We start from the raw sequence: 24799 nt of genomic DNA, 5'->3' as shown, positions 1-24799 counted from the left end.
ACAAAAAATCGACGTTTTTTTGGCACAATGAAAGGTAAAATGTTTATTATTAGTTACAGCCAACTAGTTTCGGTAACACAGTTACCATCATCAGGGTTATCTACGAGACTGGATGATTAACTGTTACTGAAACTAGTCGGCTGTAACTAATAATAAACATTTTACCTTTCATTTTGCCAAAAAAAACGTCAGTTATTTTGTTTTTTACACTTAATATAGTAGCACAACATGCATGAAAAGAATTATAAAATTAAGATCATAAAATATGTAATTTCAATAACACCTTCCCATTACTGCAGTTTTGTTGAGATCATTATATATTTATTACTAATATACCGCTCATTCTGGGCCGTGGTAACCACGTTGAAGACCAGTTAGAACATTATAAGATAGTTAGCAGCAGAATGAGAGGAATCTTGACAATAAAGATATCATAGCAAAGCATAAACTAAGAATGCCCTCAACCCAATCATACAGTCCTAAGAAGTTTTGATTGGTTTCGTAAAGGTTATTCATATTTTCTAGATCGTGCTCTCCCAAATCATTGAATTACTGTACCAGTATTTATATACGTGTAGATACACAGATATCAAATCAAATATCTTGTTTAGTACCAAAGATTTTATCTACCACAGTTCTCTTGTTCCCTGTCGAAACAAAATTAACAAGTTATCAAGATAACTAATGTAATTTAATTGAGCTCTTAACCTTTCTTGTTGTTACTTCATGATTCACGGCCGTTCGTAGCTTCCTCGTACCCTTTCTAGTTGACCTCTCAGTACTCACGACTCACGTGACTTAAGTTAACTTTACTCTTCCCAATGTTTATCTCCAATGGCTGTGATACAGCAACAGCGGCGCCATGATCGTTGTGATTGCATACAAAAACAAGCACACCTACAATTTTTCATGCAACATAAATCTTAAGCTCCAGGCTATGAAGTGGAAGGTTTATTTCTAGACTTCAAAATAAATCATAATTTTAAACATTCTAAGCTTCTAATTAAAACAGAAATCTAGGGATTATGGAGTCTCTGTGTAAATTATAAACTTAGTGGTTCTGGTTCCCCTAAGCAGATTATAAATTTAGAAATTCTTGATCACTCAGTGGAAAACTTGAAGATTCTGGATAGTGGAGAGCATAGTAAACATGGGAAGTCTGGACTTGCGATTTGTTCGAAATTTTAGGAAAGCGAAGCTGCTAAAAGTTATCAAATATCGAATTTGCTTACTTGAGTGATGGAATAGGAGAGTTATTGGTGAAACAGAAGTATAGGAGTTCTGAGTAGGTGGGGATTCTGGACTTCTGAATAGATCAGATATTTAGGTATTCATCTGAGCAGATAAGAAATATAGGGATTCTGGACTTCTGAATGTATGAAATAATCGAGAGATTTTTAATAAAAATGAAAGATCAGTGAAGACCTTTAAACAGAACTATCAAGCACAGGTAATAAAAAATATTCAGAACTATGAAGTAACAGATCGTGTGATTTAGTATTAAGTACTAAACAGATAAGAAATTTTAGAATCACGAAACACTAGCTAAATCAAACATTTTAGAACTAGGAATACGAAATACATTAAAAATTAAGTATGAAATATTAGTTTTATCAATCATTTTAGAAACTAAGTAGCACAAATAATGTCAGTTATTTAAGAACTATGAAGTACTAGCCAGATCAAACAGTTCAAGATTATGAAGTGAAATCAGATCAGATATTTTAATATTATGAAGCGCTAAGCTGGTCAGAAATTTTAGAATAGTAAATTCCAAGTTAAATCACACATTTTAAGAATATATAGTAATAAACCCCGATTTAACTATCACTTCATAGTTTGAAAATGGCTAATGTGTTTAGCACTTCGTAAAATGTCTGATATGCTTACTTTTTCATAATTGTAAATGTCTGATATGCTTACTTTTTCATAATTGTAAATGTATGATATCGTTTTAGAATTATGAAATACTAATACTCTGAGGCATTTGGAAACTATAAATAATTAGTTACATTAAACATAGTTTTGTTAAAGTCTTATATTCTGTATTTTTCCCCTTAATTAAATAATTATGCTTGTAGTTTGTCAGTAATACTGGTGGTTAAACTTTGTCTGTTAATTTAAATGTAATTGTTGAAAATAAAAAAAATTTCGATTTGGCTTAATTTGGATAATTTACCACTACCTACAGCGTGTAGGTTTCATACCTGTACCCGGAGTTGATTTACAGTTGATAATTTACCACTACTTACATCGTGTAGGTTTCATACCTGTATCCGGAGTTGGTTTACAGTTGATAATTTTCCACTACCTATAGCGTGTAGGGTTTCATACCTGTACCCGGAGTTGATTTACAGTTGATAATTTACCACTACTTACATCGTGTAGGTTTCATACCTGTATCCGGAGTTGGTTTACAGTTGATAATTTTCCACTACCCATAGCGTGTAGGGTTTCATACCTGTACCCGGAGTTGATTTACAGTTGATAATTTACCACTACCTACAGCGTGTAGGATTTCATACCTGTACCCGGAGTTGATTTACAGTTGTATTCGTTTTGCTATTCCTTTGTTGGTTAGCACACAGCGGATCGTCTTTTTGTTTTTATGAATTATAATGATATAACTGAATCACAAACTTCTAAACATGTGGTGATCTTGTTATTTATTGACTTCGATTTTGTCTACCATACATAAAAGAAAGTTTTTCGAATGTCACTTTATTAGTGGTCGTCCTTGTCTATTGTTTGAGATGATGAAATGTAACATGAATCATGACCTCTAACCATGGAAACCGTTCCTTCCGTTTCAAATAGATGTACTTTTAGTTGACCCACGTGACAAGGTCTTGAGTTTTTCGAACAGGAGTATCAGCTTTAACTGCATCTCTTAACTGCTGAAAAAATGTTATGAGTCATCATGGTTTAATCTCCTATGTAGTGACTAATGCATGGCTCCTGTAACTGGTTCCTCGGATATTGGAACTTCTGTGCTATATTAGGCAGTTAAATAGATTAAATATAAAATAAACGAAAATAAAAAAGAAGCAATAAAAACGTAGTACGGTGGTAACAAAGAAATACTTCCGAATTACCAAGAGAATATCAATATTTGAATAAATTAGCCTCTAACATCTTTGAAAAAAAACTATAATAGCTTACAATTCTTATATTTTGATCAAAGTTTGCGAGTATAAGAGTCCTTTCAAAGTGGTTAGGTTTTCATAAAGCTTAGGCGTATGATTAAGTTTCCAGTATGTTTCGTAGTCATGGCACCGATTTGAAAGGTAACAACAAATAACGAGGACACAAAAAACACAGTTATCAGGGCAAATAGTTTCAATTTATTTTACCATTTCATTTTTAGAATATTTCAATACCACACCATAAGCTACAGTTTTAAACCTAAGCTTCAATACCCCACCTTTTCAGAACATAACTAGCTAGTTAGGCATACCCATTAAGTGTTTTTTTTTTGTTGTTTTTTAAGCGTTATCACAAACAGGGTGAAGATATATATATATAGATACCACACATAACATACAAAATGACTCGAAAATGATAATTTCTAAATAAATGAGAAGCCTGAACCTGATTAGACGAACATGCTCAAAATTGATTTGGCAAGAAACTAAATAAAATAGAATCATAGAATAGACAAATTTATCAAACTGTACTGACACTAAACTATATAATAATTGGAGCTTTATGGTGGTGATAATAACAGGCATTCACAAGTATGGTTATCAGTATAATGTTGATTAATACTACATCTGGTGTCTCAGAAGTGAAGGTCAGTTTTTGTGTTTTTTTCAGTCAACTGGTGCAAGGCAGGCTGCCAAGTTAAACGAACTGCACAACAAGTTAAGCCCTGGATGAGCTGCAGATGTGATTTTTACTACACGGGTATTAAATACCAGCATCCAAGGCCAGAAATCGCGACTTGGGAAGGTTAATCAGTGTTGGAAAAAAATTGCTTCACACTAAGTGGCTGGGTAGTGTCCAAAAAGTATACCCAGCTGTCTTGCTGTAACACAAAACTAAACCTTATTTCTTTAGATTGCTCAGTTTAGAAGATACAACGTATTTAGTCAGATCTGATTTATGAGGATTGAGCAGTATTCTACTTCACATCCGACAGAAGTTGAAGCCAGTACAACATGGATCGCTTGTTATTTTAACACACACATGTCTACATATATATATATATATATATATATATACACATGATGTGTAAAAGTTTTCTATAGACCAAACTAAAGAGAAGGACGAGAAGTTGTCAGCGTCCTTTGTGGAGGAGAAGGGCAGGAAAACCGCCTGGGAAGCTTCGTTGCTAGTAAAGCAGAAGATATTAATAGAATGAGACAGGACAAGAGAGAGATTCCAAAAGTAGCTTCTCTTCAACTCCTTGCCAGCTGGCCCTACCTTATAAGGACAAGGATCAATGTGGTCCAGAGGTAGACAGACTGTCGAAGCGCGAGGCCGGGAGCTTACCAGCTCAAGCGCCGCAAAGTCGAGCTTTGCTGATCCGAAGCTTCCATGAGGTATTGTTGAATTACAGCTAGGGGAGGGTCCTAGCGTCGGCTCGGATTTATAACGTCCTGTTGCATGTGCATGCTGACGCACATTTCACGAACTACGTCTGCGAGTACACTGGTCAGTGTATCAGAAAAAGTTGGAACGAAGACAAGGCGGTTGGGACTTAGTTTTCGGGTTCTATTGGACGTTCTTGCGAAAAATTGTACTTGTGTCTCATCGATTTTCTCATAGCAATTCCATTACCGGTAAAGTTGTCTATCTTCATATTTTGTTACTTAAGATAATTGTTGAGAGTTTGTCTGTATCTTCAGCTTTAGACATTAATGATGTAAAGAAAAACTTTTTTCAAAAATTCTCGTAACCATTGCTGATTTTTTCCATCGCATAAGGTTTTCTTAATTTAAAATAATCTAGTAGATAAGAGACCAAAATAATTTTAACAGATGATCTCAAATTTAAGATATTTATTTTATGTTTGTTTTATTTTGTTCTCAATTTTTGGGAAAATTATTCTAACCATAGAGTTATTTTAGGTTATATTAATGTAGAGCAAAAGCTAACAAAGACCCGTTTCTTTCCTGGAAGCACGTTTCTGGTTTTACACTTGTAAGTTATACTGTTTATAACAAAGTTCAATCGCGAAATGGATCAACTATTACATATTAATCGATTATAGAATAAATGTATTTGCGAGACAGTATTTTTTCTTTTCTTCAGTAAGAAACTTTAATAGAATATGTTATAAGACGTATCAATTTGAACACTAATTATGTAACAGTGATTAGAGAAGGTATACACACTTTTCATTTGAAATGAACAATCCCAGGTTTAAACCAAGCCAATAGAAGAGGTAGAGCTACGTAAAAATGTAAAGTTGACAACTTCCCCATGAACGATAAAATTTCAAGAAAATCAGTTTAATTAGATACACTGTGTCATCAGATACTATATTTTGTATAAATCGTATAACAAGGAATTATTCAAAGAAGCAGGTTAATATGTGTTTCATTTATAAATATAGACCATAGAGTTTGAAGATATTCGGACATTACGCGTTTCCTTTCGGCATGATTTAACGTGCAGCTAGCTAACGTTCATACTTAAAATGTCAAAAATTAGTTTATATTCCTTTTATTTTAATTGATGCAAATCAATGATTACAGTACCTTATAAAAAAAAAAGCTACACATTACTTGAAATTATTTTGTGACGAATAGTCGTGTATAATTTGTCCACATAACTACAGAACATCTAGTGCAATGTTGCCTATGCCAAGAGAATGTGTTTAGCAACCTCACATAAACTACCTACAACTAATAACAAATTATAAGACATGGACAGCTTTTGTTGGTGACTTTTTATGGTTATTAAGTTGTGTGTAGTTTATGTATAGCGGTTAAACTGTGGGGGTTAGAGGGGGTAGGTATGGTTGTTAAATTGTGTGATTTAAATATGGTTTATAATTGGCAGAGAAGTCGTCTAGGGGTTGAAGGGTTCCAACGAACCCCTTTTGGATGACAAAAAACAGTAATTCTACGAGCCGCCGAATTTACCTGAAGGTTAAATGAGAAACCAATATCCTTAGCACAACCATAGCCTATTGAAACTTACTGAACGGCCAGTCGTCCCATTTCTCAGTACCATGTGAACGAGTAAGTACTATACTGCTCAATATCCTACTGACAACGCAAGCGCCATGCTCTAAAGTCATGTTCTAGCCAGGATAAGGCCTTCATCTTTACATTCCAGCTGTGTCAACTAAATACACTTCAGAAGGTTGAGGCTGTTTGTTCACACCTGCAGCTATCCGGTTCGATACAGAAAGATATATATATAGAAAAATGCCAAGGTGACAAAACAAAGAAAGTACAATTTTGGAGATAAATCACTTTAAAAAAAAACAAAAACTATCGTTGTACATTATTTCATTGGCAACGTTTCGAGCAAACGCTCTTTTTCAAGCCAGAAATATATATATATATATGACGCACGCACACACGTATATAAGAATGATGCTTAGTATAGTAGGCTTGGTAGTTGTTAAGCACAAAGCTCTGTCCACCACAGGTATCGAAAACCGATTTTTAACGTTGTAAGGTTGCAGATTTACCGCTTAGTCATTTGGCGTGGGGGGGACGGGGGGGGGCGAAGACACATGCATCATGAACAGAAACGAAATTCCCACCTAAGAAAATCCTGGCGACGCTCATGACTGATATTTGGTTTATGAATAGTTGCTACATTGTGGGTAGTTTAGGCATGATTTTGGACTGTTTATGTTATTAAATTGTATGGTAATATGCATATTTACTAAGTTGTAAAGGATGAGCCATTGCTCCTGATTTAATCTTACTAGTTTTGACTTTGTCTTCTTGGCTTCTGCACAAAGTTTAACTGTATAGATTTATCCATGCTTCTTTTCTACCAGGCCTTTATTGTTTTGTTTGTTTCTTTCACGTGATTCAACTCATTATTTTTGACCACTTCCAACTAGATATGACCTACAAATAACGGTTTCTTCTTTACATGTTTTGTTTATTTATATTGACTTCTCTACTCTATTCTGATTTGTTCCTCAACGCTCCACCAGTCCTGATTCCCCAAGCTACAAACTTACTTTAATTTAGATTTCTTCCCCACTATGTGTTCCAAAATTATCTAAGTCTAAAATCTATTCTCCACCAAGCCTAGCTCTTCAAGCTGCAGATTTGTCGTAACTTAAGAGTTCTCCTCTATTTGGACTGAAGATTCGAGCTACAGGTTTATCTTAATTTGGGACTTCTCTTCCATAGGTTCAGTTCTTCTAGTTGTAGTCGTCTCGTAATTTATGTGTTTTTATCCACTAGTACTGACTATTTGGGTTCAGGACTCGCTTAAATTTAGGACTATTCCTCCAATAGGCACAATTTTCCGAGCTACTATGTAACCCTAATGTATGACGTCTTGCCCATTAATCCTGACAAAATATGTTCCAAACTTGTTTTAATTTATTACTTATCATCCCGGACTATCTCTTTGACTTCCAGATTGATCCGAATTCTGGATTTCTCCTTCATCAGGTCTGACACTTCGAGCTTCAAAACAGTTTAACTTATCACATCTCCTTAACTAGTACTCACTCTTCAATTTCCAAACAAATCTAATCTAATATTTCTTTTCCTTTAGCCACTACCCTTTAAGGCCACACTTGTATTAAGCTAAGACTTCTTATCCATCAGGTTTGATACTTCGAGTTCCAGATTTATCTTAATTTCACTTTCGTTAGGCCTACTTTTCGAGTTCCACACTTGTTTTAATCTAGGATTTTTTCTAAACGAGACCATATCTTTCGAGTTTCAAAGATACTTTAATGTAAGGTTTGTTATTCGTCATAACTGACTCTTGGAATTCCAAACTTATACTAATTTACAATTTATGTGTTCTTCATCGTTAGGACTTAGTCTCCAAATTCCAGGCTTATCTTCATCTAGGATTCTTTCCCAATAGGACTGACTCTTCGAGTTCCAGACTTGCCTTACTATAGAAGTTTTCCCCATCAAATTTGACTCTTCGAGCTCCAGAATTACCCTAGTTTAGGACTTCTCTACCAAGCCTGAATCTTCGATATTCCAAAAGTCTCTTAATCTTGGATTTCTTCTCCACCGGTCCTAACTCTCCAAGCTCCAGACTTATCTTAATCTTAATATTTCTAGCCTCTTCCGGGTTCCGTGCTTCCTTACTTCCCATATTTGTAGTCATGCTCTATGGAATGTAAAGAAGTATGGAGCTTTGAGAGGGAAAATCACCAATAGTGGCGTTTTTTGTTTGTTGTTGTTGTTTCCTGTTAAACCACCCAAGGCGTGACTACGCAGTTTTTGTTCTAAGAACAAATTGCCACGATTGAAATTAAACTTATTTTAAGGTGATAAATGGGGTAGTTTATTTGGTGTGATATATTTGAAAATATTTTTGTTGCAGTCTATTCGAATGTTGCTTGTTTTTTCGTGATTTAAAACTGGAGAGTTATATGGTAGCCAGGACATGTGTTCACTTTCAGAAGAAAAAAAAAGCTCTCTGAACAAGACTGCTTAAAAAACAAAGAAATGTAAAAGTTTACGCTACCTTGCTGATTACTGGACATTGAATAGTGCGTTATAAAGCATAAATTATAAAGTGGGGCCTGAAGTTTTTTCGGACCTGGATTGGTAAGGCTTAATAATATTTTTATCTTTGAATGTTTAATTTGGATATTTTTATGTATTTAGTGATAAAATAAATTTTTGAAACCTATTCTAATGTTTCCGGGTATTTTTCCCCTAAAATTGTTGAGTTGAAATAACGATTTGATAATATGGAATTATAGCTCAGAACATTAAGTTAACTTGATAAATTCCTAATTCAATTGGACCAGGCGTGGCCTAGTGGTTAGTGTGCTAGGTTATGAATCCAACAGTTCCTGAGACGTGTCCCGTTGCCGAAAAAACGTGCTTTGTACTTTCGGTCATAGATGTACTATAAGAGTGACGGTGAAATCAAACTAGTCAGTCAGACAAAAGTTTACTGTGTGTGCTGGTGCTTTCTCTCTAAATAGGAACGCCTATACACAGATAGTCCTTATGTAGCTATGCGTAAAAACTAAAAACAAGCAAAAAATATTGTCTGTGTATTTTCCACACTAATTGTTAGATACTATTCTCAGAATATTTGCCAATAATTCTACCACAAATGCTCGTTCATAAAAAATTTAACGCACTGTTTGATGTTCGTATCGATGTTAACCAATCACAAATATTTGCTCACATTTTAAATGAGTTGTCTAACGATCAGGTTAAAGCGTTAATTATTTCCCTATGAAGGCGTTATGCACTTTTTTGTGATATCTTTGCTTAGTTATTTGGATTTTAAACTTTTAATAACGTACAATATTGAGCGCCTCCAAATCTAGCGTTGTTAAAGGGTATTTAGTACATATTTCATATTTGGCATTTTCAACCTCAAAATACATCTTGCGACACAATTCCTAAAGGGCCACGCATAAGAATTTCAGAGGGAGGGCAATCTGTTAGCATCAGTCGCTGCCTAGGCGGTTACTTTTAACTCAATAGCGTCACCACTACTGAAAGACTAGAATATATTCGAACTTTGGATCTTTTGTCCTCGCCATACTTACCACACGCCCGGCTGTTATATCTTTATTTAACAGTTTTTATGTGTTTGTTTTTAATGAAAACATGTTCCACAATGATTTATGGGACTTGTATATAAAACGCTTAACAATAAAAAGAAAATAAATAATGCTTATTTGAAAATATCATCTGATAGAAATTGAAATAAATATGGAAATATTTTTGAAAGGTTAGTTAGATCACTGATATTTGTTAATGATAAAAGCTATCATACATTTCCTTTATATAGAGTACTAATATCATAGAAAAGACAAAACAAAAATATTACTCATTTGGTTCAAACATTTAGTTACAAAACTTTTTTTTTTCCATGAAATGACGAAAATTTTGGTAAATATATGTTAAAAAACTTTTAATAAAATACTTAACACGTTTTATGGCTTATGTAAGTTAAACTTGAGGTTTTTTCTGACCATTCTTAAAATGGGATCATTGTAATGACTACGTATTAACGTTTTCTACCAGTTGAAACCTTAATGGTGCTCAAAATCTGGGTTAGTAACTTAAAACTGTTTTAGAAAGTACACTAAACTTTTTAAACCTACTTTAGGATCTATAAGCTATTTTAAACTGCGTAAGCTCTTTGAACCGTTTAAAACTATGGTAATGGTTTACAATTGCTTTACACTGCATTGGTGTTTCAAACTGTTCTAAAACCATGTTAGTACCTTAAAACTATTTTGAAACTACATTAAAACCTACTAGTTATTGTAAAATTTACATTATAATGTAGCGTTGCGTTAAAAACCTATATTCCAACTATGTTTATAAATCTACATTATAAGATTAGGTTGTTTTAAAATTTTAAAAGCCCACATTAGAAACATGGTTGTTCAGAAATCTACATTACAACATTGGGTTGTTTTACAAACCCACAGGAGAACCAGGGTACATCCAAAACATATTAAAGAAACGCTTGTTATTTAAACCTAGAACTATTGAACGTAAACAGTGTGTTCAAAAGACATAGGGCTGTACTACACGATTTAAAGTACACAACTTGCACCATATCTATTATTATACTTGAAGGTTTTTCTAATCGTGGGTTAAAGAATACAAAATTTTGTTAACGACTTGGCAACCTTCCATCAATATTATTCTTAAAAGCTTGCCACTTGTGAAAGCAGGAAGTTGGGTGTGGTTTATTCAATAAAACCCGCCTACAGTCTATTACGTCATAAAATTAAAAACTCTATTCTATATGGCTAAATGTACCAGAATACTTAAAGAGGATAAAAAATAGTAAAATTTACAAGACATGAAAATATCTCCTGCTTATTATTTATATATTTGTAGTACATTGGCTGATATTTTAAAAAAGTTTGTAAGTAAAGCCTTTATGGTGTTAAAATAGGCCACGATATGTATATTTTTTCACAGCATCAACAATCCTAAGGGCATTTCGGGACACGGAATTTGTAGAAAGTGCCATTTAGAATGATGTTATAGTCTTCCAAGATTTGTATTTTGACAGATTGTTTGTCCGTCATCTCGACGCCAAACTACGTAACAATAAATGCTTTCAGTTCTTAATGTGAATACGGTCAGCATGTGATATATAGATATACTGATGACGTAAGGAGATCAACCAATCGCTCTCATGAAGCAGAACTCAGATGATTTCCTACTCATCGTGGTGAACAACGTCTACTGTTTTTACCATGCATGATTTACTTACACTAACTGCGAACACGTAAGATTCAAGCCAAACGACTGGATGGGGGTAAGACAACACATCAAGGATTCGTGGAATAAACTATTCATAACAACAAAGACGTTAAACTATTCATTAAAAGTTTGACGTATTACTTTTACATAAAATTATGAAGTTTGATGTGACATCAGATGACTTGTAGCTAACAACTAAAGGCAATTACGACAAGTTTTCAAAATATAAATATAAAAGATTTTTTCTGTAATGTGATTATAAAGATAAAACCCATATTTAATTATTTCACTGCATATATACATCTTCCTCTCGCACACCGTCATGAGCACATGTATACAATAAAATATCAATAATTTATACGTCATTAAAAGTAAATAATGTTTCTTACCAATTCGCAAATTTCGGAAATAAATGTACGAGTAAATATTTTATTTAATACTTTTTGTAATCTGAGAACCTAATCATGAGGAAATATTTCAGACAATTATTCTAATGACACCACATGTATTTTTATGTATATCTAAAAATAAGCACCAGGAAAGTTGTTTATTTATAATGTAGTGGAGAAGAGTTTATCTATTTGTTTGTTTTAGTGTAAAATGATATTGGGCTATCTACTGTGCCCACCACAGGGAATCGAACGCCAAATTTTAGCGATGAATAGTAAAATAATTATATTTTAAAGTTTTCAAGTCTCAAGAACTCAAGTGTGGTGAATATTTGTTATAGAGGATCATAAACTATATTCCAGAAAGTTTGGACATGGTACAGAGTGTTTCAGAACCACTTATACAGCGTTACATAAATCGCTTTTCTCTCAAACATACATTGCTTTTATTTCTCTCTTTCACCAATACAAGACCGATTTGATTTGAATAAAATGCGTATCAGTGAGCAGGGTGTTGCAAGGAACAATGAATCTGTCCAAAATACATGATCCTTGCAGTAGCTTTATTTAGGGATAGACCTGATATGCTGATCGAGAATGAAGGAAAGTGCCAGTTTTTCAAACACGCTGTACCATGTCTATAGTTCCGTAAATAAAATCCGTGATTCTCAATATGCCGTTGGAGATACTTATTTCCCCTAGGACAAGTAGTTTTTAAGACAGCTTTACATAAGGGGCTATTTTCATAAACACACTGTTCACTGTTTAAAAAAAGTAGTACATTAATAAATTGATACACAGTTCTGTATTTGCATTGAGATGTTTCTGGCAGCTAATCACTGAACACGGCTAACATTAACCAATGTCTTCTAATTACCTGGTCATGGTTAACATTAACCAGTAGCTTTTAATCATTTAGTGATGGTTAAAATTAACAGGTGGCCTGTAAACATCTGGTCATGGTTAACATTAACAAGTAGCTTTTAATCATTTAGTGATGGTTAAAATTAACAGGTCGCCTGTAAACATCTGGTCATGGTTAACATTAACAAGTAGCTTTTAATCACTTAGTGATGGTTAAAATTAACAGGTGGCCTGTAAACATCTGGTCATGGTTAACATTAACAAGTAGCTTTTAATCATTTAGTGATGGTTAAAATTAACAGGTGGCCTGTAAACATCTGGTCATGGTTAACATTAACAAGTAGCTTTTAATCATTTAGTGATGGTTAAAATTAACAGGTGGCCTCTAATTACCCGGTCGTGGTTAACATTAACCAGTGACTTATAATAATCCAGTCATGTTTAACATTAACCAATGGCCTGTAATCATCTGGTAATGTTCAACATTAACCAGTTGCTTGTAATCATTTGGCCGTGATTAACATTAACCAGTGGCCCGTAATCACCTATTCATGGTTAACATTGACCAGTTGCTTGTATTCCTTTGGCCATGATTAATATTAATCAGTGGCCTGTAACCATCTGGTCATGGTTAACATTAACCAGTTGATTGTAATCATTTGGCCATGATTAACATTAACCAGTGGCCTGTAATTATCTATCCATGGTTAAAATTAACCAGTTGATTGTATTCATTTGGCCATTATTAACATTAATCAGTAGGTTGCAATCATCTTGTCTTCGTTGTTTATTTTCACCTTAATAATCTGCAACTTACAATCAATCCAAAGATATCAGAACAAAATGGCACCTTAACGAGTTTTGAAATTTGAAAAAACAACAACTAAAAAAGCCTTCCACATTCACCTTGTGCAAATCAGTAACATATTAGGATTGAAACCAATTACTCGTGTTCTTAAGAGAGCTTGTTTAATTTCACTCATATCATACTTATTACAACATATAAGGATTTCTTCGTGCTTTGTTTGCTTGTTTTAGCGCGAAGCTACACAATAGGCTATCTGTGCCCCATCCACAGTGGGAGCTGGAACCCCAAATTTGAGTGTTGTAAGTCCGTAAATTTACTACTGACCAATTGGAGGAAATTTTTCTTGAAGTTTTTTCATAACATAAAGATATAATTTGACATATTAATCACTAGATGACACTTGGTACATTTTAAAACTTAAACTGTAGACAAAACTCTGAGAAAAAGTGATGTAACGAAATAAAAATAACAGTATATGCTAGAGACTTAAATAAATTAATGTTTTTAATCTACATGGGTTTTTGTTACATCCAATATAGTGAAAGGAACAATGCATTTAATTTTGAAATTAAAAATTTATTAAGTACATTATAGTTCTAGATTTTATTAGTCTTACGTATTTGTCATCCACTCGAAGTGAAAATAAACTTTACCCAAATGATTTAATGTATATCAAAGCTGTGCCAGAAAATAATAATAATTCAGTGCTCTAGAACAAATAAAAAACAAGAAAGGGTTATAAATATGTGTGTATCATTCTTATTGAAGAGAAAATGTTGTAGTGTGATGATTTGACCAATCAAACATTTCATAACTTAGTGTAGTTACTGTGTTAAAATTATTTTAAGGAAGAAAATATATAGAAGATCCAATGCTATTGTTACTCGTCTACTACTTGCATCCAAATTATCATTTCCTGAAATACTTCTATTACTAGAAACTGAAGTTTACAGATTATTTGCTATAACTATATGGTTAAAAATTAATTAACAACTACCAGTTGTAATAAATACAACATATAATATAATAGATGTGATGTAACACAATACATAGGCTAATGATAATTTAAATACAATATTCTAAATCCGCCTAGTAAAAGTTTCACTTATATGTCAATCTATAGCGTCATCCTGTCACCTTATAAAATAATTATTATTTTTTAGCTTCAAACATGTTACAACTTGTTACTGTCTCAAATGACCCACACAAATACAATCATAGCTAAGACTTTTGGTTTTTGAAATCGGTTGATCTGATAATTCCTGGTACTGTCCGAAAGGCCTCGACAATTCACAGTTATTGTCGTCTATCTATAATATTTCTACCATTCGTTCCATTTTTGAAAACATGTTTCGTCAGCATGAGTGACAAACATCATAAGGACTAAGTTTGTTCGGCATTCAACCATTTAGTTGCCTGCCAAAAGATGGCGACACATACGCTTATTCGCTTTTTATCGATTAGTTATAATGGTAAAAAAATATGAGGGCTTTTTCTTTAATTATACAATAAATAACAACTTATATTTTTGCGAAAACGCACACTTTACAACATTAGATAATAAATAAATTTATTATGAAACAAAATCTGTGTTTGTTGAAGAAAATGTTTTATACCAACAATTTAAATCACAACAATTCACAGCATGTCTGTCGTGTCGCAATAAAAGCGAGTACAGAAATGAAGTTTAAAACTCATAACACATTATTAAATTGTATGGGAGATAGTATTCCACCAAGCTCAAACAACATCTCATGAAAAATAAAATGTCTACAACCAGCTTGACGTGGAAGGAAAAGAGGAAGCAGGATGGTTTGCAAAATTTTTGTACCTGAGTACTTTTTTTCTTGTTTTTCATGCGTATTCTTTATTTATTATTATAAAACTAACTAAACTGTAACAATTAGCAAATTTTTAGGTTAGATAAGATTATGTAAGTTAATGAATAATAATAAAATTCTTCACGAGGTATACTCGTGAGCAGCTCGTGCGTTATGCAATTCGAATAGTCTTGAGCTGCACGTTCGCCGAATGATTTTCAACTTATACAATCAAACAGTAGAATCAAGTATAAGTAGATATATGGTTACGAGTTATAATATGGAAACATTGATTGTTGCTTTTTGGTTACGCACTCGGTCACACGACCCGGTAAGAAGCCCCTAATTTTGAATTGCTGACCAGAGTGAAGGAAACCAATCGGAAATACCCTCCGACTGAACCAGATACTCTTAATTAACAGGGTGGCGGGATTAACTGCCAATATTATAAATCACCCCGGTTGAAAGTGTGAAGCTATTTAATAGTAGAACGGTTCGAACCCCAAAATCTGGGATCTCCAGTCCGATACGTTGGTCACTAAGCAACATACAGATCAATTATCAACTTTCCAGAAACAATTGAATGCCAGCAGTCTATATAAGTAAGATTATTATGTGTATAAGTCAAATACGAAATAAAGCATGTTGAGAAATGTAAACTGAGAAAAAATAGAAAACTTCATATCCTTATGAAAACGGTGGTTAAACAGTGGTTAAAATGCAAATATTGTGAGATGCTATATCTATTACTTGAAAATGAAGTGCATTTGAGTAAAGTCACGTGTTGGTAGTTTATATGTGATTGGATGCCATCCAACCAAGAAGTGCTACGCCAGCCTAATGCCTAAAAAAGTACAGATAATCTTTGTATTTCAAGCAATAATGTGGTGAATGCACTCATGGCTCCCAGGACAGAAAAACCCCATTACAAACATGCAGAAATCAAAGTGCCGACTGGTGAAGGATACCCCATGTGAAAAATTCCGGCAAGACTCTGTGTTTTAGTAGGAGATACATGGAATCTCTGAATAGATGTAGCGGGAGAGAATGTTACCTCCAGAACAGTAAGATACATGTTTCCATAAAATTGCCTCATTGGATGTGTAGCAGCTCAAAAACTGCTGCTCAGGGGAGATAACAAAACTAAAATGATGAAATGGGCGTCCGATTTCAAACAGTGGGAGGAACAAAATTGGAGGAAGGTGCTCTTTACAGATGAATTCAAATTCCAGCTGTTCGGAAACAATCAATGACAGTTTGTTTGATGGCAGAAAAGAAAATGATATAATGGTCAATATATGATATATTCAGTAAAACATATGTGGACCAATATAATTGTGGCTTGCATCTCATCCAATCTATACAAAATTGATGGCATCTTGATTGCTGACAGGTACAGTATATTCTTATCTATCATGCCATTCTTCAGGAACAAAACCTCTTAGGCAGGGAAACACCTTTCAAAAAAGTAATCAGCAAATGTGATGAACGATACCTGGAGAAAGTATGGTAAAGTTCTCAACTACACTAAAACAAAATAAAAAAGAAACGTACACAAGTTACAGTGTTAATTTATCTCTTTATCGAATATAAGCCGTACTTAACAAAGGCTTAACTAGTGCTAGGCCTAATACAATGGATTTATAGATTTTAGTGTTTGCGATTAGAGCTCTATTGTATTATTCTAGAAATCCTGTATTTAAAGAAACCCTGTTGCAATGAGGAACCGTGCTAATTATACCAGTAGAAGGCGCCAGTAGCAATGCGGTCCTTTTCTATAGTCAGATATCTGGATATTTATATTCTTCTTGTTCTTTGTCTCGCCATGTTATCGTGCTTTCTGTTTGCTTCATATATATAATAGCTCAAAAAATGGCTCAAACGACTTGTTGTGTGCCTGGATGTTCTAAAAAAAGGTGGTCATTCGTGGCCTTCAAATCTGGAATTGTCTAGAAAGTGGCTTCATGCGTTCGGACGAGACCAGTGGAAATCGAAGAAAGGAGATGTTGTTTGTCATGACCACTTTGTGCTTGACATCTATATATCTGTAACTAGATATAGTAGGCCTATATTTAATAAAGTTTTCAAAAATGCTACTTTTCAGTTAGAAATTTATCTAAAATTATTCCCATTTTATAACCTTTTTATGTTGAATAAAGTTTGAAAATTTATTTTTAAAATACATTCACCCCCACTACCACGTCTCATTTAGATAAACTTAGCCTATAAAATTATTTTTATAGGCCTATAATTGGGCTTATATAATGCATGATACTTGATAGAGACTAATATTGCTATAATACTTACCCCGTATGTTAAAATCTATAGTGGGCCTGGAAGTGATTGTTAATAAATATTATAAAAGTAAAAAAATAATACATATTTTTTTACTTTGTTGTTCGGACCTTCACCCCAAAATAGATAAGCAAAACCAGGTGACATTCCAAGTGTGTTCAGCTGGTCCAAAACAATCACACCACAGTGAGAAGAACGAATGAGAACTGAAAAGGATACAACGCTTCAACCAGCCAGTAATGGATACATCCAAGGAAACCATCCTAGCCCTAGGTCTATAAAATGTCGGTGACAGTACCAAATACACATAGTTACATGTAAACAAAAGTCAATCATTATTTTCATTCAATAGCTACAATTATATCGTTTTATTCAGCAATTTAGAACAAGGTTCTTACCAACATATTGAAACTCTGCTTGTTTTCGTGTAACAAAACAATAGTCTGATACTAATAATGCTTGGAGACGGCTTGAATGGTTAATGAAGAAAAACGTTAATATAAGTTTAACATAACAGCAAATGTACAACGTTTCGACAAGGTTTTGTCATCATCAGGTACAAGTAGTTTACACTGACACAAAGTCTTTGATAAGAGCTAGAAAAGTTGAAGATAGTTGTTTTATTGTATTCTCAGGTACATTGGTAACTTTAAAGATAAGAGTATTAACCGGACAAAAAAAAAAGGTTAAGCAGAAAATGTTATTCAGAGGCAAAAGTGAATTTACTTCCTGAATGAATTGAAAGGTAGATACAAAACAGACAATTTTATACTGGAAATGCCTTTCTTTGTAAACTTGACTTTATTTTCTTTGTGTTGTTTTTGCAGAGCAAAAGAGCATACCATTAATTACAATATTCTACAATGACATCTCTCAGTAGCCATTCCACAAGTTCAAATATGTGAAGAAATGTCTTCAAGGTATCAACTGACCTCTCAATTGAAACAATCACTGTCCTCCTTTACATAATATATTCAACAATACATTTCTATAGCAATCTTTTCCACGGTAAAGTGCACGTAACACAAAAGAGGAATGGCTCAGCACAACAAGTAAACATAGCCAAATCAGTAAGACAAGCTTCAGAATCAACTCTTTATAAAAGTATACATTTGAACAACTTCGAAAATTCTCAGAAAATGGAAAAAATATCACCTTTTTAAAGTAGAAGTGAATAGAAACGCCTAGTATTTTGAAAGACTACCTTTCCCTTTCACTTCAAGCTGACCTCTTCCATTCATAACTTCAAATTTTAAAATCAAACTTAAAATTGAATGCTATGTATTAGTCGTGAAGCTGATGTAACCTCTTAGTTGTGTAAAACGCTTACAGAGCATTATATGTATATACAAGGCAACACTTAACAATGAAGCACAAAAGATACAATAATAGAAAATGCGAATACGTCCATTAGCAATAACTGACAATTTACAACATACGTCAATACAGCCCCCTTTAAAAATATGAATCAATTATCAATAACAAGAACATTTGATAAAAGCACCCTATAATAGTTTAGTTAAATCACAATGCTGGTATTAGAAGGATAATGTCACGCATATTATAGACGCAAGTATTTTGCACAATAATGATGCAAGTTACTATCTCTGTTATTAAATAAAAATGGTATAATCATACATTTTACATATCATTGAAAAACTGCAGTTCTAAGTGAAAAGACTGATAGCTACTTTGAGGTATCTATGAAGAAGGGTAAAGTCATACATTATATGTATATATATATATATATATATAAAGTAATGTGTTCCAAACAATGAAGAAATTGTGACAAATATTAAAGTAAACATATGTGTATATAAACGCACACACACACACATATATATATATGTGTGTGTGTGTGTATGTATCATACGTGTATCTCTCTGTATACTGCATTTATGATAAAAGTTTCACCAAAATTGCTGGAGACTTTCAATTGGAAGTTGTCGTTTTCCAGATTATTTTCTTTGCTCTTGTCAGATTTTTCTGAGTCGTGACCATCTCTTCCCGGGCTTAGTGGAACTCTTAGACTACCTTGGACTCACTGATGTTGGGTGAGCCCCTGCATCAACCATCCTTAGACTGGCAGTTTGCTCAAATCTATGCCCACTTAGCTGCCGAGCCTATCAGTGATGTTTGGTTCAAACTTAGTAGATTGATATTGAGGCAAGGGCTGTTATCAGTAGCTTTGATTGTGCAGGCATATATCATTGCCAAGATTGTCATCATGAAGGGCTGGGTGGCCTTGCCTAGTTTGGATGCTCCCACATTGACATCTTGGATTATGGACGCATACAGCACAGTGATTACTTGATATACCTAGGCTTCTTCAGTATTTTGGAGTGAAGCTTCAGTCCTGGGAAAGTCTTTCTTGTTTTGTTTTTTTTATTGAATGGTATTGAAGAAAGTGACGTAAATGTCATTCTATGACTAGATGGGTGACAAAGGACAGCTAAAGAGGATTACCTGGTTATACTCACGACTAGATGGGTGACAAAGGACAGCTAAAGAGGAGCTGATAGACGAGGATCTTCTGCTTGCAAAGACCTAGTATATGTAGGTTCTCTCAGGAGCTGCAAGCAGTTTGTCTGGAGTCTTAAGTATTATTACCAACACTGGCATTGACTCTGTCCCCTCTAGTGCTCTCCGTGGACGTTATGACAACACCAGAGCCAACTATCCCAGCTGCAAAGCCTGTAGAATCAATTCAGTTCACCACTGTCTCTGTGGGACCCTCCACTAGTTCCATGGAAACAGAAAAAGATAGGAAAGAAATCTAGCCACTCCTTGTCTTATCAGAGGAGTCCACAAAATCTGGTGATACCGAGTATAACCAGGTAATCCTCTTTAACTGTCCTTTGTCACCCATCTAGTCATGAGTATAACCAGGTAATCCTCTTTAAGGTCAAACAAAATGTAGTCTTCCATTTCTTATCAAGCAAATACTCAAATTTCTGACAAGCAAAGTTTAATGAAAAACGTTATAGCAAGAAAAACTAGAAACTTGATAAGGCTAATGTTAGGATTGAAACTTATTACTCAATGCGATTTCTGATAGATCAGAAGTTCAGTTAGTAATATAAGCTGAAATACTGCAGGTGAATAGCTTAGATTAAAACCTATTTTGTGAGAAGATTCTAGTTACAGAGGTTGAAAATCAGCAATATGAACAAATGCCATTTATACAGGCATACGTATATATGTATATCCCTCTATTGTCAGAAAAATGATATTCATGCGTTTGTGAACGTTCCATCAATCAGTTTGTTTGTTTGTTGTTAAGCACAAAACTACACAATAGTCACCTGTGATGTACTCACAACGGTGTTTAGCATCACAAGCCTTCAGACATACAAGTGAGCCACTTGGGAGGAAGGGGCTAATAATTATTTATAAATTTCAAGCACGATTGACAAAATGTTACTAAGGGTATCCTTATAAAACCGGGTTAACACTTGCTATAGATGTATGCTTATAATTCCATCTACCCGAGTTCTCCAGTGAATCAGCGGTAAGTTTACAGACTTACTATGCTAAAATCCGGGGTTCAATTGTTTGTGGTGGACATGCCGCAGATAACCCATTGTGTATAGCTTTTCGCTCAAACAAAACAAATACATGGGCTAACTGCTCCAAAAATGAAAGCTATATACGAAGAAAAATGATTGTTTTATGTAAATAAAAAAGTATATCTGCTTCTTGCTACATTCATTTTTTCAATTTTTCAGAATATATTTGTTTGCTAACTATTCGTAAAACAAACAGCAGAGAGCATATTGCTGGTCAAAATACTGTTGCGTCAGCGAGGTCACGGGACTAATATCTCGCCACTTCTCTCGAACCTTCGTGAATTATCGGGAGCCTACTAGATATGTGTTAGTCTTGTATATACAACATGGTCACAACGTGACGGGACAATGTGTGTGTAGGTAGTGAGTAATTGATCTGCAGTCAGGGAGTATTGTTGAAGTTAACGTTCGTTGTCATAGCATTTATTTTAGCGCGAATGTTGAAATTAAGTGTATCGTAAAGTTATATTCAGAAAGAATAAACCAGTTTTATTTAAGGAAGGACTTGTGTCGCTAAAGTTTCGTCGGAATGAATTTCCGGAAAATTAACTAACGAACGGAGACGTAACACACTGTTTGGGTTGGCGACAGTTACAGCACTAGAGGACGAAGCCCATAAATCCGTTAACTTCCTACTTTCTTTGATTTTTTCTACTTTTTTATTTGGCTTTAGCTCTTTCCAACCGATCCTGTATTTGTACATTTATATAATAGATAAGATGAACACTTAATGAATAATATGCGTTTGCACGTATAAGCGTACTTATGTATGTGTGTGTTTGAGTGGTTGTGTGCGTATGTGTGTGAGAGAGAGAGAATAAGAGAGTGAGAAAGAGATGCCAAAACGAGCTACTTAACAGTTTCGTAACAAATGATCACATATAATTTTTTGTACTTAACTCAAAAATTTCAAATTTTGTACTTGGGTGAGTGTATTTTATTAATGATGCTTGTGAAGTTATAAACGAATCATTTACAGCTGATAAGTGGGCCAGTATAAGCCCACAAGTAATTATGAATATTTTACGGGTTAACAATTTGCAAGTTCTGTTTAAAAACATAAACAAAAGCTTGAAATACTGTTACTTACCTTGTAAATTTCCAAGCATTTCAGAATTTAGAATCCAATAATATAGATATCTTCAATATCGCCTAGCATCTTAGGTCTAGTCATATTGTAGTCCTACAGCTTGATCATGGGACATGAAACTACGTGTTGAGTGCCAGCCCTTAAGACAGGAGCCTGGCTGACAGCATCATGAAAACATGGAGTGAAGAGATTTTCATTGGCCGAGGCTATCATTCGATTAGCATGACTAGGTCTAGCCTCGCTCAGACCTAGATATTTGCATTTCAATTTGTATACAAGTATGCTAGGTCAGAGCAAGGTTACAACTAGTCACACTATTCAGAGGAGAGCCAATCAAATATCTACACTCTACATTACACAATAGCCTACCCACGTCATACATAAACTCTATCTCTCGATCTAATGATTTTTATTAAGCATTTTTCCTAAAGAGAACGAAGACGGGCTTTTTTGAACCCAGGTCTGGAGCTTCAGCCCCCTATAACCCCTGCTTAATCTACCCCGGAATTCATCTACATAAAAAGATTTGCAGTAAAAATATATAAATAAAACCGACTGAACAATAACATAAAAATGATTCAACAAATAAAGCTGTGAACAAACTTTCTAGCTGGCATAAGTCCTGAGGTTCTCAAGGTCTCAAACTTCAGTTTTGGCTCATAGAGGTTCATAAAATAAACGATACGTAATGAAGTGTTACTAAGCGTACAAAAATTATATATAGTGAAATATGTGTTTTACTTTTAACTTATTATCTGTGAATATAATAAGCTTGACATATCAGGTTTTTTTGATTATTTGGAAATCGACTATGTAATAAGTATGGAAAGATATTAAGTAGTTAAAGAAAACATTTAAAAACAACTTTCACTATTGATCTTATATCTAAACCTTTTTCCGATATAATTAAGCAATTGTTTATAAAACTTGCAATATTATTATATAAATACTGTTGAACATTTTTAATTTTTTAATTCAAAGCAAAAAATATACTATTTGGATATTACGAGTATCTAAGAATAATGATGGTGATATACAGTAAATTGTTTTAAGAAATACATCAAATTAAAAAATATGCTTCTGAAAATTTTGTTTAAAAATGTAAACTCGTAATGCTTATTTTATAATTGTCAATTATGAGAATACCGTCAATTATTATTATTTAAAAACCACAAATATAAAACACTTCTTATTTTTCTTCATAATTCCTACGAATCCTTCTAGATGTCACTATATGCAATATATTTCCATCAATTTCAACTTCGGAAGTTACAAACAAGATTATGTCGACCTACACTTAACGCATAAATAGTTATCAAGATCAACCCGAAATAATTACAATACACAAAATAATTCGTATAGCATGCTGAAAAGTAATTAATACACTTTGTCAATAGTGTTTTATGAGTGTCCAACGTCTCTAGATAAAAGGAAGATTTTTTTGCTTGACTAACAAATGGATAACTTTTGTTTTCCATCTTGGCAGACCTAAGAAGGAAGCGAACTATATTCCCTGGCCGATTATTTATTATTGGAATCTCTAAGACTGACAAACGCTACTCTCAAGAAAGTCTTCAAATGCAGTTTGTTTGTTTTTCGTTTAGTTTTCGGTAATAACAGATGGAAGGACGTAGTTCAAGCTGGAACGATCGGTTGCGGTTTGTGAACAAAATCTATAACATCTGACTATCTATCATCGGCTTTCAGGATAAGTTTTCTTTTTGGGATTGAGTACAGCTGGTTTATCTCATGGGCAGGTTTCAGATAGCCAGGTTGTAGCACGTCATGTATTCTGTCGTATGTTTTAACATTTGAAACACAGTGCTTTATTTTACTTGTTCGTATGTTTTTCTTTCACGTGTTGGCCTGCACTCTGTGTTATAAGCCTTATACAAAGTACCACGTGATCCACCTATATTATCATCTTTGTTCGTCATAACAACAGATGATGTATGTATGATTACCCCTGCTTTTTGAGTTTGTGCATAATTCTTCTTCTTCGTAACATGCGATTCGTATATGTAATTATCCTTATTTTTCATATCACTTTAGTGTAAGTATTCCCCTGATGAAAATAGGCCTACCGCTTGGGTTATAGGGTTTCTTATTTTTGTCTTTCGGTGATATTGTCTAACCTACGTGTTTTCTTGACATCATGAGCGCGTGTATGTAATAACTAACAACTAATAGTTAAAACGGTAACACTTGTGTTTTTTCTTCTACATCGTAGCATGCGGCACCATGTAAATTATTATTCTTGTATGTTACAGTATGAGATACCTTTATCCCTGTTAATCATAGCACATGGTGTTACGTGTGTTATCGTTGTTGATGTCATAACATGCGATACTTTTATCATTGTTAATCATAGCACGTGGTGTCATGTGTTATCACTTTCGATGTCAGAACATGCGATATCACGTGTGTTGTTATTGTTGTTTATCATGGTATGTGGTATCATATGTTACTGTAATTTTTAGTAATAAGACACAGTACCATATGTGTTATTATCATTTTATGCATTGCCATATATTTTTTACCCTTGTAATTCATAGTATGTGATACCCTGCATCTTATTATTATTACTAGTCA

At 33.8% G+C, this 24799-nt stretch overlaps 1 long non-coding RNA gene across 5 annotated transcripts in view; it reads right to left on the bottom strand.

Moving 5' to 3' along the window:
* The window catches only part of LOC111085975, a 115375-nt gene extending 92865 nt beyond the window's left edge, over positions 1 to 22510 (bottom strand). For 2 of the 5 annotated variants that reach the window (XR_002610741.1, XR_002610743.1), the window contains exon 1: positions 22208 to 22508. This is a non-coding gene — a long non-coding RNA (uncharacterized LOC111085975). Of the gene's footprint in view, positions 1 to 2397; positions 2994 to 22207 lie in introns of all 5 variants that reach the window. The other 3 variants (XR_002610742.1, XR_002610740.1, XR_002610744.1) reach the window with 3 other exon arrangements.
* Positions 22511 to 24799: the final 2289 nt, after the last annotated feature.

Source organism: Limulus polyphemus, unplaced genomic scaffold (assembly GCF_000517525.1).
Source record: "Limulus polyphemus unplaced genomic scaffold, Limulus_polyphemus-2.1.2 Scaffold752, whole genome shotgun sequence".
Taxonomy (NCBI): domain Eukaryota; kingdom Metazoa; phylum Arthropoda; class Merostomata; order Xiphosura; family Limulidae; genus Limulus; species Limulus polyphemus.
Note: the sequence above shows the minus strand (reverse complement) of the source record. Positions and strands in the feature narration are given on the sequence as shown.